The following is a 25,615-nucleotide window of genomic DNA, read 5'->3' on the forward strand; positions in this document are numbered from 1 at the left end:
GAAAGCTTCAAAATGGTAATGCTAGCCAAAAAGGTCCTTCGAGCCGGAATTGAACCAGCGACCTAAGGATTGCTAATTTGCTTCTACAGTCCTCCGCTCTACCAGCTGAGCTATCGAAGGCCAGTTCTTTGAGCGCCAAAGATAAAAAGGCCATCATGCTAGAGTTTCAAAGCGCTGGCAAGTAAAGATCTTGGAGGATGCGGGCATCGATCCCGCTACCTCTCGCATGCGAAGCGAGCGCTCTACCATGTGAGCTAATCCCCCGTGACGGCTGTTTACACACCTGTCTACTCTGATCGGCAATTTTAGCACATTCCCAGCATTCAAGAGTTTCCAAAGTTGAGGCCTTTTTTTCTTTAAGTATAGATGTCACGAAAGTGAGATGCACTGGCCTTTTCCCAGCCACAAAATGACTACGCGCAAGGCTTAGGAGTGGCTCTGTGGCGCAATGGATAGCGCATTGGACTTCTAGAGTGAAAGTGATTCAAAGGTTGTGGGTTCGAGTCCCACCAGAGTCGTATGTTCTAGCGCACTGTGGTAGCTTGTAGTGTGCTCTTAGGCAAGAAACCTGCCTAGGACTTCATTTGTTGTCGTAGCCCTGCCTTGCAGCTTTTTAAGGCGACTGATTTAGCATTCAGTTTTGATCTGCAGTGCAAAGGAAAGAGCCCTTTTCTAAATGGCATATTAGAAAAAACTTTCTGATAGTGAGAGTGATCACTGAGTGGTACAGGTTACCACGGGTGGTGATGAGTTCTCCTTCCATGGAAGTGTTCAAACAAAGGCTGGACAACTGTCTGTCTGGAATGATTTAGGTAATCCTGCACTGAGCAGGGGCTTGGACCCCATGACCCTGGAGTTGGAAGCTCTACCATTCTATGATCTTCTGTATTTAGGCATGTATGTCTGCATTGACAGAGAAGAGGACATTTCTAAAGAAACAAAGCGATTTCTCAAACTATGCTGTCCAGGAAGATGTGGATGTGGTAGGAACTGCAAAAAACTGAGCTTCCTAGCAGAGGATGGTTTCGATCCATCGACCTCTGGGTTATGGGCCCAGCACGCTTCCGCTGCGCCACTCTGCTGCATTGGGATAGCTTACAAGGCGCTGGTGAGGCCAAGCTGAGGAAGCCTTTGACTGTTGCTAAGCCGCTAACAGGGAGCCACTCTCCGTGGGCAGTTGGGTACTCTTTGGAGTCACGCTGTTGTCTTCTAGTTTATCTCTTCTTTTCCTTTTTTTGATATTATTGTTTAGGTAGTCACCTGAGAGAATATAGTTGACCTGACTGAGGATTTGGCCTGCGGCACAACGTGTGGTTGTCTCTGTGGCGCAATCGGTTAGCGCGTTCGGCTGTTAACCGAAAGGTTGGTGGTTCAAGCCCACCCAGGGACGGGCTTGCCTTTTGTTTGCGCCGTATGTTACACGTAAAGCCGTGGCTGTCAGTGCGTCTGAGCCGTTTGAAAGCTTCAAAATGGTAATGCTAGCCAAAAAGGTCCTTCGAGCCGGAATTGAACCAGCGACCTAAGGATTGCTAATTTGCTTCTACAGTCCTCCGCTCTACCAGCTGAGCTATCGAAGGCCAGTTCTTTGAGCGCCAAAGATAAAAAGGCCATCATGCTAGAGTTTCAAAGCGCTGGCAAGTAAAGATCTTGGAGGATGCGGGCATCGATCCCGCTACCTCTCGCATGCGAAGCGAGCGCTCTACCATGTGAGCTAATCCCCCGTGACGGCTGTTTACACACCTGTCTACTCTGATCGGCAATTTTAGCACATTCCCAGCATTCAAGAGTTTCCAAAGTTGAGGCCTTTTTTTCTTTAAGTATAGATGTCACGAAAGTGAGATGCACTGGCCTTTTCCCAGCCACAAAATGACTACGCGCAAGGCTTAGGAGTGGCTCTGTGGCGCAATGGATAGCGCATTGGACTTCTAGAGTGAAAGTGATTCAAAGGTTGTGGGTTCGAGTCCCACCAGAGTCGTATGTTCTAGCGCACTGTGGTAGCTTGTAGTGTGCTCTTAGGCAAGAAACCTGCCTAGGACTTCATTTGTTGTCGTAGCCCTGCCTTGCAGCTTTTTAAGGCGACTGATTTAGCATTCAGTTTTGATCTGCAGTGCAAAGGAAAGAGCCCTTTTCTAAATGGCATATTAGAAAAAACTTTCTGATAGTGAGAGTGATCACTGAGTGGTACAGGTTACCACGGGTGGTGATGAGTTCTCCTTCCATGGAAGTGTTCAAACAAAGGCTGGACAACTGTCTGTCTGGAATGATTTAGGTAATCCTGCACTGAGCAGGGGCTTGGACCCCATGACCCTGGAGTTGGAAGCTCTACCATTCTATGATCTTCTGTATTTAGGCATGTATGTCTGCATTGACAGAGAAGAGGACATTTCTAAAGAAACAAAGCGATTTCTCAAACTATGCTGTCCAGGAAGATGTGGATGTGGTAGGAACTGCAAAAAACTGAGCTTCCTAGCAGAGGATGGTTTCGATCCATCGACCTCTGGGTTATGGGCCCAGCACGCTTCCGCTGCGCCACTCTGCTGCATTGGGATAGCTTACAAGGCGCTGGTGAGGCCAAGCTGAGGAAGCCTTTGACTGTTGCTAAGCCGCTAACAGGGAGCCACTCTCCGTGGGCAGTTGGGTACTCTTTGGAGTCACGCTGTTGTCTTCTAGTTTATCTCTTCTTTTCCTTTTTTTGATATTATTGTTTAGGTAGTCACCTGAGAGAATATAGTTGACCTGACTGAGGATTTGGCCTGCGGCACAACGTGTGGTTGTCTCTGTGGCGCAATCGGTTAGCGCGTTCGGCTGTTAACCGAAAGGTTGGTGGTTCAAGCCCACCCAGGGACGGGCTTGCCTTTTGTTTGCGCCGTATGTTACACGTAAAGCCGTGGCTGTCAGTGCGTCTGAGCCGTTTGAAAGCTTCAAAATGGTAATGCTAGCCAAAAAGGTCCTTCGAGCCGGAATTGAACCAGCGACCTAAGGATTGCTAATTTGCTTCTACAGTCCTCCGCTCTACCAGCTGAGCTATCGAAGGCCAGTTCTTTGAGCGCCAAAGATAAAAAGGCCATCATGCTAGAGTTTCAAAGCGCTGGCAAGTAAAGATCTTGGAGGATGCGGGCATCGATCCCGCTACCTCTCGCATGCGAAGCGAGCGCTCTACCATGTGAGCTAATCCCCCGTGACGGCTGTTTACACACCTGTCTACTCTGATCGGCAATTTTAGCACATTCCCAGCATTCAAGAGTTTCCAAAGTTGAGGCCTTTTTTTCTTTAAGTATAGATGTCACGAAAGTGAGATGCACTGGCCTTTTCCCAGCCACAAAATGACTACGCGCAAGGCTTAGGAGTGGCTCTGTGGCGCAATGGATAGCGCATTGGACTTCTAGAGTGAAAGTGATTCAAAGGTTGTGGGTTCGAGTCCCACCAGAGTCGTATGTTCTAGCGCACTGTGGTAGCTTGTAGTGTGCTCTTAGGCAAGAAACCTGCCTAGGACTTCATTTGTTGTCGTAGCCCTGCCTTGCAGCTTTTTAAGGCGACTGATTTAGCATTCAGTTTTGATCTGCAGTGCAAAGGAAAGAGCCCTTTTCTAAATGGCATATTAGAAAAAACTTTCTGATAGTGAGAGTGATCACTGAGTGGTACAGGTTACCACGGGTGGTGATGAGTTCTCCTTCCATGGAAGTGTTCAAACAAAGGCTGGACAACTGTCTGTCTGGAATGATTTAGGTAATCCTGCACTGAGCAGGGGCTTGGACCCCATGACCCTGGAGTTGGAAGCTCTACCATTCTATGATCTTCTGTATTTAGGCATGTATGTCTGCATTGACAGAGAAGAGGACATTTCTAAAGAAACAAAGCGATTTCTCAAACTATGCTGTCCAGGAAGATGTGGATGTGGTAGGAACTGCAAAAAACTGAGCTTCCTAGCAGAGGATGGTTTCGATCCATCGACCTCTGGGTTATGGGCCCAGCACGCTTCCGCTGCGCCACTCTGCTGCATTGGGATAGCTTACAAGGCGCTGGTGAGGCCAAGCTGAGGAAGCCTTTGACTGTTGCTAAGCCGCTAACAGGGAGCCACTCTCCGTGGGCAGTTGGGTACTCTTTGGAGTCACGCTGTTGTCTTCTAGTTTATCTCTTCTTTTCCTTTTTTTGATATTATTGTTTAGGTAGTCACCTGAGAGAATATAGTTGACCTGACTGAGGATTTGGCCTGCGGCACAACGTGTGGTTGTCTCTGTGGCGCAATCGGTTAGCGCGTTCGGCTGTTAACCGAAAGGTTGGTGGTTCAAGCCCACCCAGGGACGGGCTTGCCTTTTGTTTGCGCCGTATGTTACACGTAAAGCCGTGGCTGTCAGTGCGTCTGAGCCGTTTGAAAGCTTCAAAATGGTAATGCTAGCCAAAAAGGTCCTTCGAGCCGGAATTGAACCAGCGACCTAAGGATTGCTAATTTGCTTCTACAGTCCTCCGCTCTACCAGCTGAGCTATCGAAGGCCAGTTCTTTGAGCGCCAAAGATAAAAAGGCCATCATGCTAGAGTTTCAAAGCGCTGGCAAGTAAAGATCTTGGAGGATGCGGGCATCGATCCCGCTACCTCGCTACCTCTGAAGCGAGCGCTCTACCATGTGAGCTAATCCCCCGTGACGGCTGTTTACACACCTGTCTACTCTGATCGGCAATTTTAGCACATTCCCAGCATTCAAGAGTTTCCAAAGTTGAGGCCTTTTTTTCTTTAAGTATAGATGTCACGAAAGTGAGATGCACTGGCCTTTTCCCAGCCACAAAATGACTACGCGCAAGGCTTAGGAGTGGCTCTGTGGCGCAATGGATAGCGCATTGGACTTCTAGAGTGAAAGTGATTCAAAGGTTGTGGGTTCGAGTCCCACCAGAGTCGTATGTTCTAGCGCACTGTGGTAGCTTGTAGTGTGCTCTTAGGCAAGAAACCTGCCTAGGACTTCATTTGTTGTCGTAGCCCTGCCTTGCAGCTTTTTAAGGCGACTGATTTAGCATTCAGTTTTGATCTGCAGTGCAAAGGAAAGAGCCCTTTTCTAAATGGCATATTAGAAAAAACTTTCTGATAGTGAGAGTGATCACTGAGTGGTACAGGTTACCACGGGTGGTGATGAGTTCTCCTTCCATGGAAGTGTTCAAACAAAGGCTGGACAACTGTCTGTCTGGAATGATTTAGGTAATCCTGCACTGAGCAGGGGCTTGGACCCCATGACCCTGGAGTTGGAAGCTCTACCATTCTATGATCTTCTGTATTTAGGCATGTATGTCTGCATTGACAGAGAAGAGGACATTTCTAAAGAAACAAAGCGATTTCTCAAACTATGCTGTCCAGGAAGATGTGGATGTGGTAGGAACTGCAAAAAACTGAGCTTCCTAGCAGAGGATGGTTTCGATCCATCGACCTCTGGGTTATGGGCCCAGCACGCTTCCGCTGCGCCACTCTGCTGCATTGGGATAGCTTACAAGGCGCTGGTGAGGCCAAGCTGAGGAAGCCTTTGACTGTTGCTAAGCCGCTAACAGGGAGCCACTCTCCGTGGGCAGTTGGGTACTCTTTGGAGTCACGCTGTTGTCTTCTAGTTTATCTCTTCTTTTCCTTTTTTTGATATTATTGTTTAGGTAGTCACCTGAGAGAATATAGTTGACCTGACTGAGGATTTGGCCTGCGGCACAACGTGTGGTTGTCTCTGTGGCGCAATCGGTTAGCGCGTTCGGCTGTTAACCGAAAGGTTGGTGGTTCAAGCCCACCCAGGGACGGGCTTGCCTTTTGTTTGCGCCGTATGTTACACGTAAAGCCGTGGCTGTCAGTGCGTCTGAGCCGTTTGAAAGCTTCAAAATGGTAATGCTAGCCAAAAAGGTCCTTCGAGCCGGAATTGAACCAGCGACCTAAGGATTGCTAATTTGCTTCTACAGTCCTCCGCTCTACCAGCTGAGCTATCGAAGGCCAGTTCTTTGAGCGCCAAAGATAAAAAGGCCATCATGCTAGAGTTTCAAAGCGCTGGCAAGTAAAGATCTTGGAGGATGCGGGCATCGATCCCGCTACCTCTCGCATGCGAAGCGAGCGCTCTACCATGTGAGCTAATCCCCCGTGACGGCTGTTTACACACCTGTCTACTCTGATCGGCAATTTTAGCACATTCCCAGCATTCAAGAGTTTCCAAAGTTGAGGCCTTTTTTTCTTTAAGTATAGATGTCACGAAAGTGAGATGCACTGGCCTTTTCCCAGCCACAAAATGACTACGCGCAAGGCTTAGGAGTGGCTCTGTGGCGCAATGGATAGCGCATTGGACTTCTAGAGTGAAAGTGATTCAAAGGTTGTGGGTTCGAGTCCCACCAGAGTCGTATGTTCTAGCGCACTGTGGTAGCTTGTAGTGTGCTCTTAGGCAAGAAACCTGCCTAGGACTTCATTTGTTGTCGTAGCCCTGCCTTGCAGCTTTTTAAGGCGACTGATTTAGCATTCAGTTTTGATCTGCAGTGCAAAGGAAAGAGCCCTTTTCTAAATGGCATATTAGAAAAAACTTTCTGATAGTGAGAGTGATCACTGAGTGGTACAGGTTACCACGGGTGGTGATGAGTTCTCCTTCCATGGAAGTGTTCAAACAAAGGCTGGACAACTGTCTGTCTGGAATGATTTAGGTAATCCTGCACTGAGCAGGGGCTTGGACCCCATGACCCTGGAGTTGGAAGCTCTACCATTCTATGATCTTCTGTATTTAGGCATGTATGTCTGCATTGACAGAGAAGAGGACATTTCTAAAGAAACAAAGCGATTTCTCAAACTATGCTGTCCAGGAAGATGTGGATGTGGTAGGAACTGCAAAAAACTGAGCTTCCTAGCAGAGGATGGTTTCGATCCATCGACCTCTGGGTTATGGGCCCAGCACGCTTCCGCTGCGCCACTCTGCTGCATTGGGATAGCTTACAAGGCGCTGGTGAGGCCAAGCTGAGGAAGCCTTTGACTGTTGCTAAGCCGCTAACAGGGAGCCACTCTCCGTGGGCAGTTGGGTACTCTTTGGAGTCACGCTGTTGTCTTCTAGTTTATCTCTTCTTTTCCTTTTTTTGATATTATTGTTTAGGTAGTCACCTGAGAGAATATAGTTGACCTGACTGAGGATTTGGCCTGCGGCACAACGTGTGGTTGTCTCTGTGGCGCAATCGGTTAGCGCGTTCGGCTGTTAACCGAAAGGTTGGTGGTTCAAGCCCACCCAGGGACGGGCTTGCCTTTTGTTTGCGCCGTATGTTACACGTAAAGCCGTGGCTGTCAGTGCGTCTGAGCCGTTTGAAAGCTTCAAAATGGTAATGCTAGCCAAAAAGGTCCTTCGAGCCGGAATTGAACCAGCGACCTAAGGATTGCTAATTTGCTTCTACAGTCCTCCGCTCTACCAGCTGAGCTATCGAAGGCCAGTTCTTTGAGCGCCAAAGATAAAAAGGCCATCATGCTAGAGTTTCAAAGCGCTGGCAAGTAAAGATCTTGGAGGATGCGGGCATCGATCCCGCTACCTCTCGCATGCGAAGCGAGCGCTCTACCATGTGAGCTAATCCCCCGTGACGGCTGTTTACACACCTGTCTACTCTGATCGGCAATTTTAGCACATTCCCAGCATTCAAGAGTTTCCAAAGTTGAGGCCTTTTTTTCTTTAAGTATAGATGTCACGAAAGTGAGATGCACTGGCCTTTTCCCAGCCACAAAATGACTACGCGCAAGGCTTAGGAGTGGCTCTGTGGCGCAATGGATAGCGCATTGGACTTCTAGAGTGAAAGTGATTCAAAGGTTGTGGGTTCGAGTCCCACCAGAGTCGTATGTTCTAGCGCACTGTGGTAGCTTGTAGTGTGCTCTTAGGCAAGAAACCTGCCTAGGACTTCATTTGTTGTCGTAGCCCTGCCTTGCAGCTTTTTAAGGCGACTGATTTAGCATTCAGTTTTGATCTGCAGTGCAAAGGAAAGAGCCCTTTTCTAAATGGCATATTAGAAAAAACTTTCTGATAGTGAGAGTGATCACTGAGTGGTACAGGTTACCACGGGTGGTGATGAGTTCTCCTTCCATGGAAGTGTTCAAACAAAGGCTGGACAACTGTCTGTCTGGAATGATTTAGGTAATCCTGCACTGAGCAGGGGCTTGGACCCCATGACCCTGGAGTTGGAAGCTCTACCATTCTATGATCTTCTGTATTTAGGCATGTATGTCTGCATTGACAGAGAAGAGGACATTTCTAAAGAAACAAAGCGATTTCTCAAACTATGCTGTCCAGGAAGATGTGGATGTGGTAGGAACTGCAAAAAACTGAGCTTCCTAGCAGAGGATGGTTTCGATCCATCGACCTCTGGGTTATGGGCCCAGCACGCTTCCGCTGCGCCACTCTGCTGCATTGGGATAGCTTACAAGGCGCTGGTGAGGCCAAGCTGAGGAAGCCTTTGACTGTTGCTAAGCCGCTAACAGGGAGCCACTCTCCGTGGGCAGTTGGGTACTCTTTGGAGTCACGCTGTTGTCTTCTAGTTTATCTCTTCTTTTCCTTTTTTTGATATTATTGTTTAGGTAGTCACCTGAGAGAATATAGTTGACCTGACTGAGGATTTGGCCTGCGGCACAACGTGTGGTTGTCTCTGTGGCGCAATCGGTTAGCGCGTTCGGCTGTTAACCGAAAGGTTGGTGGTTCAAGCCCACCCAGGGACGGGCTTGCCTTTTGTTTGCGCCGTATGTTACACGTAAAGCCGTGGCTGTCAGTGCGTCTGAGCCGTTTGAAAGCTTCAAAATGGTAATGCTAGCCAAAAAGGTCCTTCGAGCCGGAATTGAACCAGCGACTTAAGGATTGCTAATTTGCTTCTACAGTCCTCCGCTCTACCAGCTGAGCTATCGAAGGCCAGTTCTTTGAGCGCCAAAGATAAAAAGGCCATCATGCTAGAGTTTCAAAGCGCTGGCAAGTAAAGATCTTGGAGGATGCGGGCATCGATCCCGCTACCTCTCGCATGCGAAGCGAGCGCTCTACCATGTGAGCTAATCCCCCGTGACGGCTGTTTACACACCTGTCTACTCTGATCGGCAATTTTAGCACATTCCCAGCATTCAAGAGTTTCCAAAGTTGAGGCCTTTTTTTCTTTAAGTATAGATGTCACGAAAGTGAGATGCACTGGCCTTTTCCCAGCCACAAAATGACTACGCGCAAGGCTTAGGAGTGGCTCTGTGGCGCAATGGATAGCGCATTGGACTTCTAGAGTGAAAGTGATTCAAAGGTTGTGGGTTCGAGTCCCACCAGAGTCGTATGTTCTAGCGCACTGTGGTAGCTTGTAGTGTGCTCTTAGGCAAGAAACCTGCCTAGGACTTCATTTGTTGTCGTAGCCCTGCCTTGCAGCTTTTTAAGGCGACTGATTTAGCATTCAGTTTTGATCTGCAGTGCAAAGGAAAGAGCCCTTTTCTAAATGGCATATTAGAAAAAACTTTCTGATAGTGAGAGTGATCACTGAGTGGTACAGGTTACCACGGGTGGTGATGAGTTCTCCTTCCATGGAAGTGTTCAAACAAAGGCTGGACAACTGTCTGTCTGGAATGATTTAGGTAATCCTGCACTGAGCAGGGGCTTGGACCCCATGACCCTGGAGTTGGAAGCTCTACCATTCTATGATCTTCTGTATTTAGGCATGTATGTCTGCATTGACAGAGAAGAGGACATTTCTAAAGAAACAAAGCGATTTCTCAAACTATGCTGTCCAGGAAGATGTGGATGTGGTAGGAACTGCAAAAAACTGAGCTTCCTAGCAGAGGATGGTTTCGATCCATCGACCTCTGGGTTATGGGCCCAGCACGCTTCCGCTGCGCCACTCTGCTGCATTGGGATAGCTTACAAGGCGCTGGTGAGGCCAAGCTGAGGAAGCCTTTGACTGTTGCTAAGCCGCTAACAGGGAGCCACTCTCCGTGGGCAGTTGGGTACTCTTTGGAGTCACGCTGTTGTCTTCTAGTTTATCTCTTCTTTTCCTTTTTTTGATATTATTGTTTAGGTAGTCACCTGAGAGAATATAGTTGACCTGACTGAGGATTTGGCCTGCGGCACAACGTGTGGTTGTCTCTGTGGCGCAATCGGTTAGCGCGTTCGGCTGTTAACCGAAAGGTTGGTGGTTCAAGCCCACCCAGGGACGGGCTTGCCTTTTGTTTGCGCCGTATGTTACACGTAAAGCCGTGGCTGTCAGTGCGTCTGAGCCGTTTGAAAGCTTCAAAATGGTAATGCTAGCCAAAAAGGTCCTTCGAGCCGGAATTGAACCAGCGACCTAAGGATTGCTAATTTGCTTCTACAGTCCTCCGCTCTACCAGCTGAGCTATCGAACGCCAGTTCTTTGAGCGCCAAAGATAAAAAGGCCATCATGCTAGAGTTTCAAAGCGCTGGCAAGTAAAGATCTTGGAGGATGCGGGCATCGATCCCGCTACCTCTCGCATGCGAAGCGAGCGCTCTACCATGTGAGCTAATCCCCCGTGACGGCTGTTTACACACCTGTCTACTCTGATCGGCAATTTTAGCACATTCCCAGCATTCAAGAGTTTCCAAAGTTGAGGCCTTTTTTTCTTTAAGTATAGATGTCACGAAAGTGAGATGCACTGGCCTTTTCCCAGCCACAAAATGACTACGCGCAAGGCTTAGGAGTGGCTCTGTGGCGCAATGGATAGCGCATTGGACTTCTAGAGTGAAAGTGATTCAAAGGTTGTGGGTTCGAGTCCCACCAGAGTCGTATGTTCTAGCGCACTGTGGTAGCTTGTAGTGTGCTCTTAGGCAAGAAACCTGCCTAGGACTTCATTTGTTGTCGTAGCCCTGCCTTGCAGCTTTTTAAGGCGACTGATTTAGCATTCAGTTTTGATCTGCAGTGCAAAGGAAAGAGCCCTTTTCTAAATGGCATATTAGAAAAAACTTTCTGATAGTGAGAGTGATCACTGAGTGGTACAGGTTACCACGGGTGGTGATGAGTTCTCCTTCCATGGAAGTGTTCAAACAAAGGCTGGACAACTGTCTGTCTGGAATGATTTAGGTAATCCTGCACTGAGCAGGGGCTTGGACCCCATGACCCTGGAGTTGGAAGCTCTACCATTCTATGATCTTCTGTATTTAGGCATGTATGTCTGCATTGACAGAGAAGAGGACATTTCTAAAGAAACAAAGCGATTTCTCAAACTATGCTGTCCAGGAAGATGTGGATGTGGTAGGAACTGCAAAAAACTGAGCTTCCTAGCAGAGGATGGTTTCGATCCATCGACCTCTGGGTTATGGGCCCAGCACGCTTCCGCTGCGCCACTCTGCTGCATTGGGATAGCTTACAAGGCGCTGGTGAGGCCAAGCTGAGGAAGCCTTTGACTGTTGCTAAGCCGCTAACAGGGAGCCACTCTCCGTGGGCAGTTGGGTACTCTTTGGAGTCACGCTGTTGTCTTCTAGTTTATCTCTTCTTTTCCTTTTTTTGATATTATTGTTTAGGTAGTCACCTGAGAGAATATAGTTGACCTGACTGAGGATTTGGCCTGCGGCACAACGTGTGGTTGTCTCTGTGGCGCAATCGGTTAGCGCGTTCGGCTGTTAACCGAAAGGTTGGTGGTTCAAGCCCACCCAGGGACGGGCTTGCCTTTTGTTTGCGCCGTATGTTACACGTAAAGCCGTGGCTGTCAGTGCGTCTGAGCCGTTTGAAAGCTTCAAAATGGTAATGCTAGCCAAAAAGGTCCTTCGAGCCGGAATTGAACCAGCGACCTAAGGATTGCTAATTTGCTTCTACAGTCCTCCGCTCTACCAGCTGAGCTATCGAACGCCAGTTCTTTGAGCGCCAAAGATAAAAAGGCCATCATGCTAGAGTTTCAAAGCGCTGGCAAGTAAAGATCTTGGAGGATGCGGGCATCGATCCCGCTACCTCTCGCATGCGAAGCGAGCGCTCTACCATGTGAGCTAATCCCCCGTGACGGCTGTTTACACACCTGTCTACTCTGATCGGCAATTTTAGCACATTCCCAGCATTCAAGAGTTTCCAAAGTTGAGGCCTTTTTTTCTTTAAGTATAGATGTCACGAAAGTGAGATGCACTGGCCTTTTCCCAGCCACAAAATGACTACGCGCAAGGCTTAGGAGTGGCTCTGTGGCGCAATGGATAGCGCATTGGACTTCTAGAGTGAAAGTGATTCAAAGGTTGTGGGTTCGAGTCCCACCAGAGTCGTATGTTCTAGCGCACTGTGGTAGCTTGTAGTGTGCTCTTAGGCAAGAAACCTGCCTAGGACTTCATTTGTTGTCGTAGCCCTGCCTTGCAGCTTTTTAAGGCGACTGATTTAGCATTCAGTTTTGATCTGCAGTGCAAAGGAAAGAGCCCTTTTCTAAATGGCATATTAGAAAAAACTTTCTGATAGTGAGAGTGATCACTGAGTGGTACAGGTTACCACGGGTGGTGATGAGTTCTCCTTCCATGGAAGTGTTCAAACAAAGGCTGGACAACTGTCTGTCTGGAATGATTTAGGTAATCCTGCACTGAGCAGGGGCTTGGACCCCATGACCCTGGAGTTGGAAGCTCTACCATTCTATGATCTTCTGTATTTAGGCATGTATGTCTGCATTGACAGAGAAGAGGACATTTCTAAAGAAACAAAGCGATTTCTCAAACTATGCTGTCCAGGAAGATGTGGATGTGGTAGGAACTGCAAAAAACTGAGCTTCCTAGCAGAGGATGGTTTCGATCCATCGACCTCTGGGTTATGGGCCCAGCACGCTTCCGCTGCGCCACTCTGCTGCATTGGGATAGCTTACAAGGCGCTGGTGAGGCCAAGCTGAGGAAGCCTTTGACTGTTGCTAAGCCGCTAACAGGGAGCCACTCTCCGTGGGCAGTTGGGTACTCTTTGGAGTCACGCTGTTGTCTTCTAGTTTATCTCTTCTTTTCCTTTTTTTGATATTATTGTTTAGGTAGTCACCTGAGAGAATATAGTTGACCTGACTGAGGATTTGGCCTGCGGCACAACTTGTGGTTGTCTCTGTGGCGCAATCGGTTAGCGCGTTCGGCTGTTAACCGAAAGGTTGGTGGTTCAAGCCCACCCAGGGACGGGCTTGCCTTTTGTTTGCGCCGTATGTTACACGTAAAGCCGTGGCTGTCAGTGCGTCTGAGCCGTTTGAAAGCTTCAAAATGGTAATGCTAGCCAAAAAGGTCCTTCGAGCCGGAATTGAACCAGCGACTTAAGGATTGCTAATTTGCTTCTACAGTCCTCCGCTCTACCAGCTGAGCTATCGAAGGCCAGTTCTTTGAGCGCCAAAGATAAAAAGGCCATCATGCTAGAGTTTCAAAGCGCTGGCAAGTAAAGATCTTGGAGGATGCGGGCATCGATCCCGCTACCTCTCGCATGCGAAGCGAGCGCTCTACCATGTGAGCTAATCCCCCGTGACGGCTGTTTACACACCTGTCTACTCTGATCGGCAATTTTAGCACATTCCCAGCATTCAAGAGTTTCCAAAGTTGAGGCCTTTTTTTCTTTAAGTATAGATGTCACGAAAGTGAGATGCACTGGCCTTTTCCCAGCCACAAAATGACTACGCGCAAGGCTTAGGAGTGGCTCTGTGGCGCAATGGATAGCGCATTGGACTTCTAGAGTGAAAGTGATTCAAAGGTTGTGGGTTCGAGTCCCACCAGAGTCGTATGTTCTAGCGCACTGTGGTAGCTTGTAGTGTGCTCTTAGGCAAGAAACCTGCCTAGGACTTCATTTGTTGTCGTAGCCCTGCCTTGCAGCTTTTTAAGGCGACTGATTTAGCATTCAGTTTTGATCTGCAGTGCAAAGGAAAGAGCCCTTTTCTAAATGGCATATTAGAAAAAACTTTCTGATAGTGAGAGTGATCACTGAGTGGTACAGGTTACCACGGGTGGTGATGAGTTCTCCTTCCATGGAAGTGTTCAAACAAAGGCTGGACAACTGTCTGTCTGGAATGATTTAGGTAATCCTGCACTGAGCAGGGGCTTGGACCCCATGACCCTGGAGTTGGAAGCTCTACCATTCTATGATCTTCTGTATTTAGGCATGTATGTCTGCATTGACAGAGAAGAGGACATTTCTAAAGAAACAAAGCGATTTCTCAAACTATGCTGTCCAGGAAGATGTGGATGTGGTAGGAACTGCAAAAAACTGAGCTTCCTAGCAGAGGATGGTTTCGATCCATCGACCTCTGGGTTATGGGCCCAGCACGCTTCCGCTGCGCCACTCTGCTGCATTGGGATAGCTTACAAGGCGCTGGTGAGGCCAAGCTGAGGAAGCCTTTGACTGTTGCTAAGCCGCTAACAGGGAGCCACTCTCCGTGGGCAGTTGGGTACTCTTTGGAGTCACGCTGTTGTCTTCTAGTTTATCTCTTCTTTTCCTTTTTTTGATATTATTGTTTAGGTAGTCACCTGAGAGAATATAGTTGACCTGACTGAGGATTTGGCCTGCGGCACAACGTGTGGTTGTCTCTGTGGCGCAATCGGTTAGCGCGTTCGGCTGTTAACCGAAAAGTTGGTGGTTCAAGCCCACCCAGGGACGGGCTTGCCTTTTGTTTGCGCCGTATGTTACACGTAAAGCCGTGGCTGTCAGTGCGTCTGAGCCGTTTGAAAGCTTCAAAATGGTAATGCTAGCCAAAAAGGTCCTTCGAGCCGGAATTGAACCAGCGACCTAAGGATTGCTAATTTGCTTCTACAGTCCTCCGCTCTACCAGCTGAGCTATCGAAGGCCAGTTCTTTGAGCGCCAAAGATAAAAAGGCCATCATGCTAGAGTTTCAAAGCGCTGGCAAGTAAAGATCTTGGAGGATGCGGGCATCGATCCCGCTACCTCTCGCATGCGAAGCGAGCGCTCTACCATGTGAGCTAATCCCCCGTGACGGCTGTTTACACACCTGTCTACTCTGATCGGCAATTTTAGCACATTCCCAGCATTCAAGAGTTTCCAAAGTTGAGGCCTTTTTTTCTTTAAGTATAGATGTCACGAAAGTGAGATGCACTGGCCTTTTCCCAGCCACAAAATGACTACGCGCAAGGCTTAGGAGTGGCTCTGTGGCGCAATGGATAGCGCATTGGACTTCTAGAGTGAAAGTGATTCAAAGGTTGTGGGTTCGAGTCCCACCAGAGTCGTATGTTCTAGCGCACTGTGGTAGCTTGTAGTGTGCTCTTAGGCAAGAAACCTGCCTAGGACTTCATTTGTTGTCGTAGCCCTGCCTTGCAGCTTTTTAAGGCGACTGATTTAGCATTCAGTTTTGATCTGCAGTGCAAAGGAAAGAGCCCTTTTCTAAATGGCATATTAGAAAAAACTTTCTGATAGTGAGAGTGATCACTGAGTGGTACAGGTTACCACGGGTGGTGATGAGTTCTCCTTCCATGGAAGTGTTCAAACAAAGGCTGGACAACTGTCTGTCTGGAATGATTTAGGTAATCCTGCACTGAGCAGGGGCTTGGACCCCATGACCCTGGAGTTGGAAGCTCTACCATTCTATGATCTTCTGTATTTAGGCATGTATGTCTGCATTGACAGAGAAGAGGACATTTCTAAAGAAACAAAGCGATTTCTCAAACTATGCTGTCCAGGAAGATGTGGATGTGGTAGGAACTGCAAAAAACTGAGCTTCCTAGCAGAGGATGGTTTCGATCCATCGACCTCTGGGTTATGGGCCCAGCACGCTTCCGCTGCGCCACTCTGCTGCATTGGGATAGCTTACAAGGCGCTGGTGAGGCCAAGCTGAGGAAGCCTTTGACTGTTGCTAAGCCGCTAACAGGGAGCCACTCTCCGTGGGCAGTTGGGTACTCTTTGGAGTCACGCTGTTGTCTTCTAGTTTATCTCTTCTTTTCCTTTTTTTGATATTATTGTTTAGGTAGTCACCTGAGAGAATATAGTTGACCTGACTGAGGATTTGGCCTGCGGCACAACGTGTGGTTGTCTCTGTGGCGCAATCGGTTAGCGCGTTCGGCTGTTAACCGAAAGGTTGGTGGTTCAAGCCCACCCAGGGACGGGCTTGCCTTTTGTTTGCGCCGTATGTTACACGTAAAGCCGTGGCTGTCAGTGCGTCTGAGCCGTTTGAAAGCTTCAAAATGGTAATGCTAGCCAAAAAGGTCCTTCGAGCCGGAATTGAACCAGCGACCTAAGGATTGCTAATTTGCTTCTACAGTCCTCCGCTCTACCAGCTGAGCTATCGAAGGCCAGTTCTTTGAGCGCCAAAGATAAAAAGGCCATCATGCTAGAGTTTCAAAGCGCTGGCAAGTAAAGATCTTGGAGGATGCGGGCATCGATCCCGCTACCTCTCGCATGCGAAGCGAGCGCTCTACCATGTGAGCTAATCCCCCGTGACGGCTGTTTACACACCTGTCTACTCTGATCGGCAATTTTAGCACATTCCCAGCATTCAAGAGTTTCCAAAGTTGAGGCCTTTTTTTCTTTAAGTATAGATGTCACGAAAGTGAGATGCACTGGCCTTTTCCCAGCCACAAAATGACTACGCGCAAGGCTTAGGAGTGGCTCTGTGGCGCAATGGATAGCGCATTGGACTTCTAGAGTGAAAGTGATTCAAAGGTTGTGGGTTCGAGTCCCACCAGAGTCGTATGTTCTAGCGCACTGTGGTAGCTTGTAGTGTGCTCTTAGGCAAGAAACCTGCCTAGGACTTCATTTGTTGTCGTAGCCCTGCCTTGCAGCTTTTTAAGGCGACTGATTTAGCATTCAGTTTTGATCTGCAGTGCAAAGGAAAGAGCCCTTTTCTAAATGGCATATTAGAAAAAACTTTCTGATAGTGAGAGTGATCACTGAGTGGTACAGGTTACCACGGGTGGTGATGAGTTCTCCTTCCATGGAAGTGTTCAAACAAAGGCTGGACAACTGTCTGTCTGGAATGATTTAGGTAATCCTGCACTGAGCAGGGGCTTGGACCCCATGACCCTGGAGTTGGAAGCTCTACCATTCTATGATCTTCTGTATTTAGGCATGTATGTCTGCATTGACAGAGAAGAGGACATTTCTAAAGAAACAAAGCGATTTCTCAAACTATGCTGTCCAGGAAGATGTGGATGTGGTAGGAACTGCAAAAAACTGAGCTTCCTAGCAGAGGATGGTTTCGATCCATCGACCTCTGGGTTATGGGCCCAGCACGCTTCCGCTGCGCCACTCTGCTGCATTGGGATAGCTTACAAGGCGCTGGTGAGGCCAAGCTGAGGAAGCCTTTGACTGTTGCTAAGCCGCTAACAGGGAGCCACTCTCCGTGGGCAGTTGGGTACTCTTTGGAGTCACGCTGTTGTCTTCTAGTTTATCTCTTCTTTTCCTTTTTTTGATATTATTGTTTAGGTAGTCACCTGAGAGAATATAGTTGACCTGACTGAGGATTTGGCCTGCGGCACAACGTGTGGTTGTCTCTGTGGCGCAATCGGTTAGCGCGTTCGGCTGTTAACCGAAAGGTTGGTGGTTCAAGCCCACCCAGGGACGGGCTTGCCTTTTGTTTGCGCCGTATGTTACACGTAAAGCCGTGGCTGTCAGTGCGTCTGAGCCGTTTGAAAGCTTCAAAATGGTAATGCTAGCCAAAAAGGTCCTTCGAGCCGGAATTGAACCAGCGACCTAAGGATTGCTAATTTGCTTCTACAGTCCTCCGCTCTACCAGCTGAGCTATCGAAGGCCAGTTCTTTGAGCGCCAAAGATAAAAAGGCCATCATGCTAGAGTTTCAAAGCGCTGGCAAGTAAAGATCTTGGAGGATGCGGGCATCGATCCCGCTACCTCTCGCATGCGAAGCGAGCGCTCTACCATGTGAGCTAATCCCCCGTGACGGCTGTTTACACACCTGTCTACTCTGATCGGCAATTTTAGCACATTCCCAGCATTCAAGAGTTTCCAAAGTTGAGGCCTTTTTTTCTTTAAGTATAGATGTCACGAAAGTGAGATGCACTGGCCTTTTCCCAGCCACAAAATGACTACGCGCAAGGCTTAGGAGTGGCTCTGTGGCGCAATGGATAGCGCATTGGACTTCTAGAGTGAAAGTGATTCAAAGGTTGTGGGTTCGAGTCCCACCAGAGTCGTATGTTCTAGCGCACTGTGGTAGCTTGTAGTGTGCTCTTAGGCAAGAAACCTGCCTAGGACTTCATTTGTTGTCGTAGCCCTGCCTTGCAGCTTTTTAAGGCGACTGATTTAGCATTCAGTTTTGATCTGCAGTGCAAAGGAAAGAGCCCTTTTCTAAATGGCATATTAGAAAAAACTTTCTGATAGTGAGAGTGATCACTGAGTGGTACAGGTTACCACGGGTGGTGATGAGTTCTCCTTCCATGGAAGTGTTCAAACAAAGGCTGGACAACTGTCTGTCTGGAATGATTTAGGTAATCCTGCACTGAGCAGGGGCTTGGACCCCATGACCCTGGAGTTGGAAGCTCTACCATTCTATGATCTTCTGTATTTAGGCATGTATGTCTGCATTGACAGAGAAGAGGACATTTCTAAAGAAACAAAGCGATTTCTCAAACTATGCTGTCCAGGAAGATGTGGATGTGGTAGGAACTGCAAAAAACTGAGCTTCCTAGCAGAGGATGGTTTCGATCCATCGACCTCTGGGTTATGGGCCCAGCACGCTTCCGCTGCGCCACTCTGCTGCATTGGGATAGCTTACAAGGCGCTGGTGAGGCCAAGCTGAGGAAGCCTTTGACTGTTGCTAAGCCGCTAACAGGGAGCCACTCTCCGTGGGCAGTTGGGTACTCTTTGGAGTCACGCTGTTGTCTTCTAGTTTATCTCTTCTTTTCCTTTTTTTGATATTATTGTTTAGGTAGTCACCTGAGAGAATATAGTTGACCTGACTGAGGATTTGGCCTGCGGCACAACGTATGGTTGTCTCTGTGGCGCAATCGGTTAGCGCGTTCGGCTGTTAACCGAAAGGTTGGTGGTTCAAGCCCACCCAGGGACGGGCTTGCCTTTTGTTTGCGCCGTATGTTACACGTAAAGCCGTGGCTGTCAGTGCGTCTGAGCCGTTTGAAAGCTTCAAAATGGTAATGCTAGCCAAAAAGGTCCTTCGAGCCGGAATTGAACCAGCGACCTAAGGATTGCTAATTTGCTTCTACAGTCCTCCGCTCTACCAGCTGAGCTATCGAAGGCCAGTTCTTTGAGCGCCAAAGATAAAAAGGCCATCATGCTAGAGTTTCAAAGCGCTGGCAAGTAAAGATCTTGGAGGATGCGGGCATCGATCCCGCTACCTCTCGCATGCGAAGCGAGCGCTCTACCATGTGAGCTAATCCCCCGTGACGGCTGTTTACACACCTGTCTACTCTGATCGGCAATTTTAGCACATTCCCAGCATTCAAGAGTTTCCAAAGTTGAGGCCTTTTTTTCTTTAAGTATAGATGTCACGAAAGTGAGATGCACTGGCCTTTTCCCAGCCACAAAATGACTACGCGCAAGGCTTAGGAGTGGCTCTGTGGCGCAATGGATAGCGCATTGGACTTCTAGAGTGAAAGTGATTCAAAGGTTGTGGGTTCGAGTCCCACCAGAGTCGTATGTTCTAGCGCACTGTGGTAGCTTGTAGTGTGCTCTTAGGCAAGAAACCTGCCTAGGACTTCATTTGTTGTCGTAGCCCTGCCTTGCAGCTTTTTAAGGCGACTGATTTAGCATTCAGTTTTGATCTGCAGTGCAAAGGAAAGAGCCCTTTTCTAAATGGCATATTAGAAAAAACTTTCTGATAGTGAGAGTGATCACTGAGTGGTACAGGTTACCACGGGTGGTGATGAGTTCTCCTTCCATGGAAGTGTTCAAACAAAGGCTGGACAACTGTCTGTCTGGAATGATTTAGGTAATCCTGCACTGAGCAGGGGCTTGGACCCCATGACCCTGGAGTTGGAAGCTCTACCATTCTATGATCTTCTGTATTTAGGCATGTATGTCTGCATTGACAGAGAAGAGGACATTTCTAAAGAAACAAAGCGATTTCTCAAACTATGCTGTCCAGGAAGATGTGGATGTGGTAGGAACTGCAAAAAACTGAGCTTCCTAGCAGAGGATGGTTTCGATCCATCGACCTCTGGGTTATGGGCCCAGCACGCTTCCGCTGCGCCACTCTGCTGCATTGGGATAGCTTACAAGGCGCTGGTGAGGCCAAGCTGAGGAAGCCTTTGACTGTTGCTAAGCCGCTAACAGGGAGCCACTCTCCGTGGGCAGTTGGGTACTCTTTGGAGTCACGCTGTTGTCTTCTAGTTTATCTCTTCTTTTCCTTTTTTTGATATTATTGTTTAGGTAGTCACCTGAGAGAATATAGTTGACCTGACTGAGGATTTGGCCTGCGGCACAACGTGTGGTTGTCTCTGTGGCGCAATCGGTTAGCGCGTTCGGCTGTTAACCGAAAAGTTGGTGGTTCAAGCCCACCCAGGGACGGGCTTGCCTTTTGTTTGCGCCGTATGTTACACGTAAAGCCGTGGCTGTCAGTGCGTCTGAGCCGTTTGAAAGCTTCAAAATGGTAATGCTAGCCAAAAAGGTCCTTCGAGCCGGAATTGAACCAGCGACCTAAGGATTGCTAATTTGCTTCTACAGTCCTCCGCTCTACCAGCTGAGCTATCGAAGGCCAGTTCTTTGAGCGCCAAAGATAAAAAGGCCATCATGCTAGAGTTTCAAAGCGCTGGCAAGTAAAGATCTTGGAGGATGCGGGCATCGATCCCGCTACCTCTCGCATGCGAAGCGAGCGCTCTACCATGTGAGCTAATCCCCCGTGACGGCTGTTTACACACCTGTCTACTCTGATCGGCAATTTTAGCACATTCCCAGCATTCAAGAGTTTCCAAAGTTGAGGCCTTTTTTTCTTTAAGTATAGATGTCACGAAAGTGAGATGCACTGGCCTTTTCCCAGCCACAAAATGACTACGCGCAAGGCTTAGGAGTGGCTCTGTGGCGCAATGGATAGCGCATTGGACTTCTAGAGTGAAAGTGATTCAAAGGTTGTGGGTTCGAGTCCCACCAGAGTCGTATGTTCTAGCGCACTGTAGTAGCTTGTAGTGTGCTCTTAGGCAAGAAACCTGCCTAGGACTTCATTTGTTGTCGTAGCCCTGCCTTGCAGCTTTTTAAGGCGACTGATTTAGCATTCAGTTTTGATCTGCAGTGCAAAGGAAAGAGCCCTTTTCTAAATGGCATATTAGAAAAAACTTTCTGATAGTGAGAGTGATCACTGAGTGGTACAGGTTACCACGGGTGGTGATGAGTTCTCCTTCCATGGAAGTGTTCAAACAAAGGCTGGACAACTGTCTGTCTGGAATGATTTAGGTAATCCTGCACTGAGCAGGGGCTTGGACCCCATGACCCTGGAGTTGGAAGCTCTACCATTCTATGATCTTCTGTATTTAGGCATGTATGTCTGCATTGACAGAGAAGAGGACATTTCTAAAGAAACAAAGCGATTTCTCAAACTATGCTGTCCAGGAAGATGTGGATGTGGTAGGAACTGCAAAAAACTGAGCTTCCTAGCAGAGGATGGTTTCGATCCATCGACCTCTGGGTTATGGGCCCAGCACGCTTCCGCTGCGCCACTCTGCTGCATTGGGATAGCTTACAAGGCGCTGGTGAGGCCAAGCTGAGGAAGCCTTTGACTGTTGCTAAGCCGCTAACAGGGAGCCACTCTCCGTGGGCAGTTGGGTACTCTTTGGAGTCACGCTGTTGTCTTCTAGTTTATCTCTTCTTTTCCTTTTTTTGATATTATTGTTTAGGTAGTCACCTGAGAGAATATAGTTGACCTGACTGAGGATTTGGCCTGCGGCACAACGTGTGGTTGTCTCTGTGGCGCAATCGGTTAGCGCGTTCGGCTGTTAACCGAAAGGTTGGTGGTTCAAGCCCACCCAGGGACGGGCTTGCCTTTTGTTTGCGCCGTATGTTACACGTAAAGCCGTGGCTGTCAGTGCGTCTGAGCCGTTTGAAAGCTTCAAAATGGTAATGCTAGCCAAAAAGGTCCTTCGAGCCGGAATTGAACCAGCGACCTAAGGATTGCTAATTTGCTTCTACAGTCCTCCGCTCTACCAGCTGAGCTATCGAAGGCCAGTTCTTTGAGCGCCAAAGATAAAAAGGCCATCATGCTAGAGTTTCAAAGCGCTGGCAAGTAAAGATCTTGGAGGATGCGGGCATCGATCCCGCTACCTCTCGCATGCGAAGCGAGCGCTCTACCATGTGAGCTAATCCCCCGTGACGGCTGTTTACACACCTGTCTACTCTGATCGGCAATTTTAGCACATTCCCAGCATTCAAGAGTTTCCAAAGTTGAGGCCTTTTTTTCTTTAAGTATAGATGTCACGAAAGTGAGATGCACTGGCCTTTTCCCAGCCACAAAATGACTACGCGCAAGGCTTAGGAGTGGCTCTGTGGCGCAATGGATAGCGCATTGGACTTCTAGAGTGAAAGTGATTCAAAGGTTGTGGGTTCGAGTCCCACCAGAGTCGTATGTTCTAGCGCACTGTGGTAGCTTGTAGTGTGCTCTTAGGCAAGAAACCTGCCTAGGACTTCATTTGTTGTCGTAGCCCTGCCTTGCAGCTTTTTAAGGCGACTGATTTAGCATTCAGTTTTGATCTGCAGTGCAAAGGAAAGAGCCCTTTTCTAAATGGCATATTAGAAAAAACTTTCTGATAGTGAGAGTGATCACTGAGTGGTACAGGTTACCACGGGTGGTGATGAGTTCTCCTTCCATGGAAGTGTTCAAACAAAGGCTGGACAACTGTCTGTCTGGAATGATTTAGGTAATCCTGCACTGAGCAGGGGCTTGGACCCCATGACCCTGGAGTTGGAAGCTCTACCATTCTATGATCTTCTGTATTTAGGCATGTATGTCTGCATTGACAGAGAAGAGGACATTTCTAAAGAAACAAAGCGATTTCTCAAACTATGCTGTCCAGGAAGATGTGGATGTGGTAGGAACTGCAAAAAACTGAGCTTCCTAGCAGAGGATGGTTTCGATCCATCGACCTCTGGGTTATGGGCCCAGCACGCTTCCGCTGCGCCACTCTGCTGCATTGGGATAGCTTACAAGGCGCTGGTGAGGCCAAGCTGAGGAAGCCTTTGACTGTTGCTAAGCCGCTAACAGGGAGCCACTCTCCGTGGGCAGTTGGGTACTCTTTGGAGTCACGCTGTTGTCTTCTAGTTTATCTCTTCTTTTCCTTTTTTTGATATTATTGTTTAGGTAGTCACCTGAGAGAATATAGTTGACCTGACTGAGGATTTGGCCTGCGGCACAACGTGTGGTTGTCTCTGTGGCGCAATCGGTTAGCGCGTTCGGCTGTTAACCGAAAGGTTGGTGGTTCAAGCCCACCCAGGGACGGGCTTGCCTTTTGTTTGCGCCGTATGTTACACGTAAAGCCGTGGCTGTCAGTGCGTCTGAGCCGTTTGAAAGCTTCAAAATGGTAATGCTAGCCAAAAAGGTCCTTCGAGCCGGAATTGAACCAGCGACCTAAGGATTGCTAATTTGCTTCTACAGTCCTCCGCTCTACCAGCTGAGCTATCGAAGGCCAGTTCTTTGAGCGCCAAAGATAAAAAGGCCATCATGCTAGAGTTTCAAAGCGCTGGCAAGTAAAGATCTTGGAGGATGCGGGCATCGATCCCGCTACCTCTCGCATGCGAAGCGAGCGCTCTACCATGTGAGCTAATCCCCCGTGACGGCTGTTTACACACCTGTCTACTCTGATCGGCAATTTTAGCACATTCCCAGCATTCAAGAGTTTCCAAAGTTGAGGCCTTTTTTTCTTTAAGTATAGATGTCACGAAAGTGAGATGCACTGGCCTTTTCCCAGCCACAAAATGACTACGCGCAAGGCTTAGGAGTGGCTCTGTGGCGCAATGGATAGCGCATTGGACTTCTAGAGTGAAAGTGATTCAAAGGTTGTGGGTTCGAGTCCCACCAGAGTCGTATGTTCTAGCGCACTGTGGTAGCTTGTAGTGTGCTCTTAGGCAAGAAACCTGCCTAGGACTTCATTTGTTGTCGTAGCCCTGCCTTGCAGCTTTTTAAGGCGACTGATTTAGCATTCAGTTTTGATCTGCAGTGCAAAGGAAAGAGCCCTTTTCTAAATGGCATATTAGAAAAAACTTTCTGATAGTGAGAGTGATCACTGAGTGGTACAGGTTACCACGGGTGGTGATGAGTTCTCCTTCCATGGAAGTGTTCAAACAAAGGCTGGACAACTGTCTGTCTGGAATGATTTAGGTAATCCTGCACTGAGCAGGGGCTTGGACCCCATGACCCTGGAGTTGGAAGCTCTACCATTCTATGATCTTCTGTATTTAGGCATGTATGTCTGCATTGACAGAGAAGAGGACATTTCTAAAGAAACAAAGCGATTTCTCAAACTATGCTGTCCAGGAAGATGTGGATGTGGTAGGAACTGCAAAAAACTGAGCTTCCTAGCAGAGGATGGTTTCGATCCATCGACCTCTGGGTTATGGGCCCAGCACGCTTCCGCTGCGCCACTCTGCTGCATTGGGATAGCTTACAAGGCGCTGGTGAGGCCAAGCTGAGGAAGCCTTTGACTGTTGCTAAGCCGCTAACAGGGAGCCACTCTCCGTGGGCAGTTGGGTACTCTTTGGAGTCACGCTGTTGTCTTCTAGTTTATCTCTTCTTTTCCTTTTTTTGATATTATTGTTTAGGTAGTCACCTGAGAGAATATAGTTGACCTGACTGAGGATTTGGCCTGCGGCACAACGTGTGGTTGTCTCTGTGGCGCAATCGGTTAGCGCGTTCGGCTGTTAACCGAAAGGTTGGTGGTTCAAGCCCACCCAGGGACGGGCTTGCCTTTTGTTTGCGCCGTATGTTACACGTAAAGCCGTGGCTGTCAGTGCGTCTGAGCCGTTTGAAAGCTTCAAAATGGTAATGCTAGCCAAAAAGGTCCTTCGAGCCGGAATTGAACCAGCGACCTAAGGATTGCTAATTTGCTTCTACAGTCCTCCGCTCTACCAGCTGAGCTATCGAAGGCCAGTTCTTTGAGCGCCAAAGATAAAAAGGCCATCATGCTAGAGTTTCAAAGCGCTGGCAAGTAAAGATCTTGGAGGATGCGGGCATCGATCCCGCTACCTCTCGCATGCGAAGCGAGCGCTCTACCATGTGAGCTAATCCCCCGTGACGGCTGTTTACACACCTGTCTACTCTGATCGGCAATTTTAGCACATTCCCAGCATTCAAGAGTTTCCAAAGTTGAGGCCTTTTTTTCTTTAAGTATAGATGTCACGAAAGTGAGATGCACTGGCCTTTTCCCAGCCACAAAATGACTACGCGCAAGGCTTAGGAGTGGCTCTGTGGCGCAATGGATAGCGCATTGGACTTCTAGAGTGAAAGTGATTCAAAGGTTGTGGGTTCGAGTCCCACCAGAGTCGTATGTTCTAGCGCACTGTGGTAGCTTGTAGTGTGCTCTTAGGCAAGAAACCTGCCTAGGACTTCATTTGTTGTCGTAGCCCTGCCTTGCAGCTTTTTAAGGCGACTGATTTAGCATTCAGTTTTGATCTGCAGTGCAAAGGAAAGAGCCCTTTTCTAAATGGCATATTAGAAAAAACTTTCTGATAGTGAGAGTGATCACTGAGTGGTACAGGTTACCACGGGTGGTGATGAGTTCTCCTTCCATGGAAGTGTTCAAACAAAGGCTGGACAACTGTCTGTCTGGAATGATTTAGGTAATCCTGCACTGAGCAGGGGCTTGGACCCCA

General features: G+C 48.4%; 50 non-coding genes across 50 annotated transcripts; 33 read left to right on the forward strand and 17 right to left on the reverse strand.

Moving 5' to 3' along the window:
• Nucleotides 1–191: 191 nt before the first annotated feature.
• TRNAA-CGC (transfer RNA alanine (anticodon CGC)) lies at nt 192–264 on the reverse strand. Its single transcript has one exon. It is a non-coding gene; the product is annotated as a tRNA-Ala (tRNA).
• A 170-nt stretch (nt 265–434) lies between these two features.
• TRNAR-UCU (transfer RNA arginine (anticodon UCU)) lies at nt 435–518 on the forward strand. The gene is given in 2 exon segments: nt 435–471; nt 483–518. It is a non-coding gene; the product is annotated as a tRNA-Arg (tRNA).
• Nucleotides 519–1,316: 798 nt separating this feature from the next.
• Nucleotides 1,317–1,390, forward strand: TRNAN-GUU (transfer RNA asparagine (anticodon GUU)). The gene has a single exon. It is a non-coding gene; the product is annotated as a tRNA-Asn (tRNA).
• A 258-nt stretch (nt 1,391–1,648) lies between these two features.
• TRNAA-CGC (transfer RNA alanine (anticodon CGC)) lies at nt 1,649–1,721 on the reverse strand. Its single transcript has one exon. It is a non-coding gene; the product is annotated as a tRNA-Ala (tRNA).
• A 170-nt stretch (nt 1,722–1,891) lies between these two features.
• On the forward strand, nt 1,892–1,975 carry TRNAR-UCU (transfer RNA arginine (anticodon UCU)). Its single transcript is given in 2 exon segments — nt 1,892–1,928; nt 1,940–1,975. It is a non-coding gene; the product is annotated as a tRNA-Arg (tRNA).
• A 798-nt stretch (nt 1,976–2,773) lies between these two features.
• On the forward strand, nt 2,774–2,847 carry TRNAN-GUU (transfer RNA asparagine (anticodon GUU)). The gene has a single exon. It is a non-coding gene; the product is annotated as a tRNA-Asn (tRNA).
• A 258-nt stretch (nt 2,848–3,105) lies between these two features.
• Nucleotides 3,106–3,178, reverse strand: TRNAA-CGC (transfer RNA alanine (anticodon CGC)). The gene has a single exon. It is a non-coding gene; the product is annotated as a tRNA-Ala (tRNA).
• Nucleotides 3,179–3,348: 170 nt separating this feature from the next.
• Nucleotides 3,349–3,432, forward strand: TRNAR-UCU (transfer RNA arginine (anticodon UCU)). The gene is given in 2 exon segments: nt 3,349–3,385; nt 3,397–3,432. It is a non-coding gene; the product is annotated as a tRNA-Arg (tRNA).
• A 798-nt stretch (nt 3,433–4,230) lies between these two features.
• TRNAN-GUU (transfer RNA asparagine (anticodon GUU)) lies at nt 4,231–4,304 on the forward strand. Its single transcript has one exon. It is a non-coding gene; the product is annotated as a tRNA-Asn (tRNA).
• Nucleotides 4,305–4,806: 502 nt separating this feature from the next.
• On the forward strand, nt 4,807–4,890 carry TRNAR-UCU (transfer RNA arginine (anticodon UCU)). Its single transcript is given in 2 exon segments — nt 4,807–4,843; nt 4,855–4,890. It is a non-coding gene; the product is annotated as a tRNA-Arg (tRNA).
• A 798-nt stretch (nt 4,891–5,688) lies between these two features.
• On the forward strand, nt 5,689–5,762 carry TRNAN-GUU (transfer RNA asparagine (anticodon GUU)). Its single transcript has one exon. It is a non-coding gene; the product is annotated as a tRNA-Asn (tRNA).
• Nucleotides 5,763–6,020: 258 nt separating this feature from the next.
• TRNAA-CGC (transfer RNA alanine (anticodon CGC)) lies at nt 6,021–6,093 on the reverse strand. Its single transcript has one exon. It is a non-coding gene; the product is annotated as a tRNA-Ala (tRNA).
• A 170-nt stretch (nt 6,094–6,263) lies between these two features.
• On the forward strand, nt 6,264–6,347 carry TRNAR-UCU (transfer RNA arginine (anticodon UCU)). The gene is given in 2 exon segments: nt 6,264–6,300; nt 6,312–6,347. It is a non-coding gene; the product is annotated as a tRNA-Arg (tRNA).
• Nucleotides 6,348–7,145: 798 nt separating this feature from the next.
• TRNAN-GUU (transfer RNA asparagine (anticodon GUU)) lies at nt 7,146–7,219 on the forward strand. Its single transcript has one exon. It is a non-coding gene; the product is annotated as a tRNA-Asn (tRNA).
• A 258-nt stretch (nt 7,220–7,477) lies between these two features.
• On the reverse strand, nt 7,478–7,550 carry TRNAA-CGC (transfer RNA alanine (anticodon CGC)). Its single transcript has one exon. It is a non-coding gene; the product is annotated as a tRNA-Ala (tRNA).
• Nucleotides 7,551–7,720: 170 nt separating this feature from the next.
• Nucleotides 7,721–7,804, forward strand: TRNAR-UCU (transfer RNA arginine (anticodon UCU)). The gene is given in 2 exon segments: nt 7,721–7,757; nt 7,769–7,804. It is a non-coding gene; the product is annotated as a tRNA-Arg (tRNA).
• A 798-nt stretch (nt 7,805–8,602) lies between these two features.
• On the forward strand, nt 8,603–8,676 carry TRNAN-GUU (transfer RNA asparagine (anticodon GUU)). The gene has a single exon. It is a non-coding gene; the product is annotated as a tRNA-Asn (tRNA).
• Nucleotides 8,677–8,934: 258 nt separating this feature from the next.
• On the reverse strand, nt 8,935–9,007 carry TRNAA-CGC (transfer RNA alanine (anticodon CGC)). The gene has a single exon. It is a non-coding gene; the product is annotated as a tRNA-Ala (tRNA).
• Nucleotides 9,008–9,177: 170 nt separating this feature from the next.
• TRNAR-UCU (transfer RNA arginine (anticodon UCU)) lies at nt 9,178–9,261 on the forward strand. The gene is given in 2 exon segments: nt 9,178–9,214; nt 9,226–9,261. It is a non-coding gene; the product is annotated as a tRNA-Arg (tRNA).
• Nucleotides 9,262–10,059: 798 nt separating this feature from the next.
• TRNAN-GUU (transfer RNA asparagine (anticodon GUU)) lies at nt 10,060–10,133 on the forward strand. The gene has a single exon. It is a non-coding gene; the product is annotated as a tRNA-Asn (tRNA).
• Nucleotides 10,134–10,391: 258 nt separating this feature from the next.
• Nucleotides 10,392–10,464, reverse strand: TRNAA-CGC (transfer RNA alanine (anticodon CGC)). Its single transcript has one exon. It is a non-coding gene; the product is annotated as a tRNA-Ala (tRNA).
• Nucleotides 10,465–10,634: 170 nt separating this feature from the next.
• TRNAR-UCU (transfer RNA arginine (anticodon UCU)) lies at nt 10,635–10,718 on the forward strand. The gene is given in 2 exon segments: nt 10,635–10,671; nt 10,683–10,718. It is a non-coding gene; the product is annotated as a tRNA-Arg (tRNA).
• Nucleotides 10,719–11,516: 798 nt separating this feature from the next.
• On the forward strand, nt 11,517–11,590 carry TRNAN-GUU (transfer RNA asparagine (anticodon GUU)). Its single transcript has one exon. It is a non-coding gene; the product is annotated as a tRNA-Asn (tRNA).
• Nucleotides 11,591–11,848: 258 nt separating this feature from the next.
• TRNAA-CGC (transfer RNA alanine (anticodon CGC)) lies at nt 11,849–11,921 on the reverse strand. Its single transcript has one exon. It is a non-coding gene; the product is annotated as a tRNA-Ala (tRNA).
• Nucleotides 11,922–12,091: 170 nt separating this feature from the next.
• TRNAR-UCU (transfer RNA arginine (anticodon UCU)) lies at nt 12,092–12,175 on the forward strand. The gene is given in 2 exon segments: nt 12,092–12,128; nt 12,140–12,175. It is a non-coding gene; the product is annotated as a tRNA-Arg (tRNA).
• Nucleotides 12,176–12,973: 798 nt separating this feature from the next.
• On the forward strand, nt 12,974–13,047 carry TRNAN-GUU (transfer RNA asparagine (anticodon GUU)). Its single transcript has one exon. It is a non-coding gene; the product is annotated as a tRNA-Asn (tRNA).
• A 258-nt stretch (nt 13,048–13,305) lies between these two features.
• On the reverse strand, nt 13,306–13,378 carry TRNAA-CGC (transfer RNA alanine (anticodon CGC)). Its single transcript has one exon. It is a non-coding gene; the product is annotated as a tRNA-Ala (tRNA).
• Nucleotides 13,379–13,548: 170 nt separating this feature from the next.
• TRNAR-UCU (transfer RNA arginine (anticodon UCU)) lies at nt 13,549–13,632 on the forward strand. The gene is given in 2 exon segments: nt 13,549–13,585; nt 13,597–13,632. It is a non-coding gene; the product is annotated as a tRNA-Arg (tRNA).
• A 1,130-nt stretch (nt 13,633–14,762) lies between these two features.
• Nucleotides 14,763–14,835, reverse strand: TRNAA-CGC (transfer RNA alanine (anticodon CGC)). The gene has a single exon. It is a non-coding gene; the product is annotated as a tRNA-Ala (tRNA).
• A 170-nt stretch (nt 14,836–15,005) lies between these two features.
• On the forward strand, nt 15,006–15,089 carry TRNAR-UCU (transfer RNA arginine (anticodon UCU)). Its single transcript is given in 2 exon segments — nt 15,006–15,042; nt 15,054–15,089. It is a non-coding gene; the product is annotated as a tRNA-Arg (tRNA).
• Nucleotides 15,090–15,887: 798 nt separating this feature from the next.
• Nucleotides 15,888–15,961, forward strand: TRNAN-GUU (transfer RNA asparagine (anticodon GUU)). Its single transcript has one exon. It is a non-coding gene; the product is annotated as a tRNA-Asn (tRNA).
• A 258-nt stretch (nt 15,962–16,219) lies between these two features.
• TRNAA-CGC (transfer RNA alanine (anticodon CGC)) lies at nt 16,220–16,292 on the reverse strand. The gene has a single exon. It is a non-coding gene; the product is annotated as a tRNA-Ala (tRNA).
• Nucleotides 16,293–16,462: 170 nt separating this feature from the next.
• On the forward strand, nt 16,463–16,546 carry TRNAR-UCU (transfer RNA arginine (anticodon UCU)). The gene is given in 2 exon segments: nt 16,463–16,499; nt 16,511–16,546. It is a non-coding gene; the product is annotated as a tRNA-Arg (tRNA).
• Nucleotides 16,547–17,344: 798 nt separating this feature from the next.
• On the forward strand, nt 17,345–17,418 carry TRNAN-GUU (transfer RNA asparagine (anticodon GUU)). Its single transcript has one exon. It is a non-coding gene; the product is annotated as a tRNA-Asn (tRNA).
• A 258-nt stretch (nt 17,419–17,676) lies between these two features.
• TRNAA-CGC (transfer RNA alanine (anticodon CGC)) lies at nt 17,677–17,749 on the reverse strand. Its single transcript has one exon. It is a non-coding gene; the product is annotated as a tRNA-Ala (tRNA).
• A 170-nt stretch (nt 17,750–17,919) lies between these two features.
• Nucleotides 17,920–18,003, forward strand: TRNAR-UCU (transfer RNA arginine (anticodon UCU)). Its single transcript is given in 2 exon segments — nt 17,920–17,956; nt 17,968–18,003. It is a non-coding gene; the product is annotated as a tRNA-Arg (tRNA).
• A 798-nt stretch (nt 18,004–18,801) lies between these two features.
• Nucleotides 18,802–18,875, forward strand: TRNAN-GUU (transfer RNA asparagine (anticodon GUU)). The gene has a single exon. It is a non-coding gene; the product is annotated as a tRNA-Asn (tRNA).
• Nucleotides 18,876–19,133: 258 nt separating this feature from the next.
• On the reverse strand, nt 19,134–19,206 carry TRNAA-CGC (transfer RNA alanine (anticodon CGC)). The gene has a single exon. It is a non-coding gene; the product is annotated as a tRNA-Ala (tRNA).
• A 170-nt stretch (nt 19,207–19,376) lies between these two features.
• Nucleotides 19,377–19,460, forward strand: TRNAR-UCU (transfer RNA arginine (anticodon UCU)). The gene is given in 2 exon segments: nt 19,377–19,413; nt 19,425–19,460. It is a non-coding gene; the product is annotated as a tRNA-Arg (tRNA).
• Nucleotides 19,461–20,590: 1,130 nt separating this feature from the next.
• TRNAA-CGC (transfer RNA alanine (anticodon CGC)) lies at nt 20,591–20,663 on the reverse strand. Its single transcript has one exon. It is a non-coding gene; the product is annotated as a tRNA-Ala (tRNA).
• A 170-nt stretch (nt 20,664–20,833) lies between these two features.
• TRNAR-UCU (transfer RNA arginine (anticodon UCU)) lies at nt 20,834–20,917 on the forward strand. The gene is given in 2 exon segments: nt 20,834–20,870; nt 20,882–20,917. It is a non-coding gene; the product is annotated as a tRNA-Arg (tRNA).
• A 798-nt stretch (nt 20,918–21,715) lies between these two features.
• TRNAN-GUU (transfer RNA asparagine (anticodon GUU)) lies at nt 21,716–21,789 on the forward strand. Its single transcript has one exon. It is a non-coding gene; the product is annotated as a tRNA-Asn (tRNA).
• Nucleotides 21,790–22,047: 258 nt separating this feature from the next.
• TRNAA-CGC (transfer RNA alanine (anticodon CGC)) lies at nt 22,048–22,120 on the reverse strand. The gene has a single exon. It is a non-coding gene; the product is annotated as a tRNA-Ala (tRNA).
• Nucleotides 22,121–22,290: 170 nt separating this feature from the next.
• On the forward strand, nt 22,291–22,374 carry TRNAR-UCU (transfer RNA arginine (anticodon UCU)). The gene is given in 2 exon segments: nt 22,291–22,327; nt 22,339–22,374. It is a non-coding gene; the product is annotated as a tRNA-Arg (tRNA).
• A 798-nt stretch (nt 22,375–23,172) lies between these two features.
• On the forward strand, nt 23,173–23,246 carry TRNAN-GUU (transfer RNA asparagine (anticodon GUU)). The gene has a single exon. It is a non-coding gene; the product is annotated as a tRNA-Asn (tRNA).
• Nucleotides 23,247–23,504: 258 nt separating this feature from the next.
• Nucleotides 23,505–23,577, reverse strand: TRNAA-CGC (transfer RNA alanine (anticodon CGC)). The gene has a single exon. It is a non-coding gene; the product is annotated as a tRNA-Ala (tRNA).
• A 170-nt stretch (nt 23,578–23,747) lies between these two features.
• Nucleotides 23,748–23,831, forward strand: TRNAR-UCU (transfer RNA arginine (anticodon UCU)). Its single transcript is given in 2 exon segments — nt 23,748–23,784; nt 23,796–23,831. It is a non-coding gene; the product is annotated as a tRNA-Arg (tRNA).
• Nucleotides 23,832–24,629: 798 nt separating this feature from the next.
• Nucleotides 24,630–24,703, forward strand: TRNAN-GUU (transfer RNA asparagine (anticodon GUU)). Its single transcript has one exon. It is a non-coding gene; the product is annotated as a tRNA-Asn (tRNA).
• A 258-nt stretch (nt 24,704–24,961) lies between these two features.
• On the reverse strand, nt 24,962–25,034 carry TRNAA-CGC (transfer RNA alanine (anticodon CGC)). The gene has a single exon. It is a non-coding gene; the product is annotated as a tRNA-Ala (tRNA).
• A 170-nt stretch (nt 25,035–25,204) lies between these two features.
• TRNAR-UCU (transfer RNA arginine (anticodon UCU)) lies at nt 25,205–25,288 on the forward strand. Its single transcript is given in 2 exon segments — nt 25,205–25,241; nt 25,253–25,288. It is a non-coding gene; the product is annotated as a tRNA-Arg (tRNA).
• Nucleotides 25,289–25,615: the final 327 nt, after the last annotated feature.

Source organism: Eleutherodactylus coqui, chromosome 1 (assembly GCF_035609145.1).
Source record: "Eleutherodactylus coqui strain aEleCoq1 chromosome 1, aEleCoq1.hap1, whole genome shotgun sequence".
Lineage (NCBI taxonomy): Eukaryota > Metazoa > Chordata > Amphibia > Anura > Eleutherodactylidae > Eleutherodactylus > Eleutherodactylus coqui.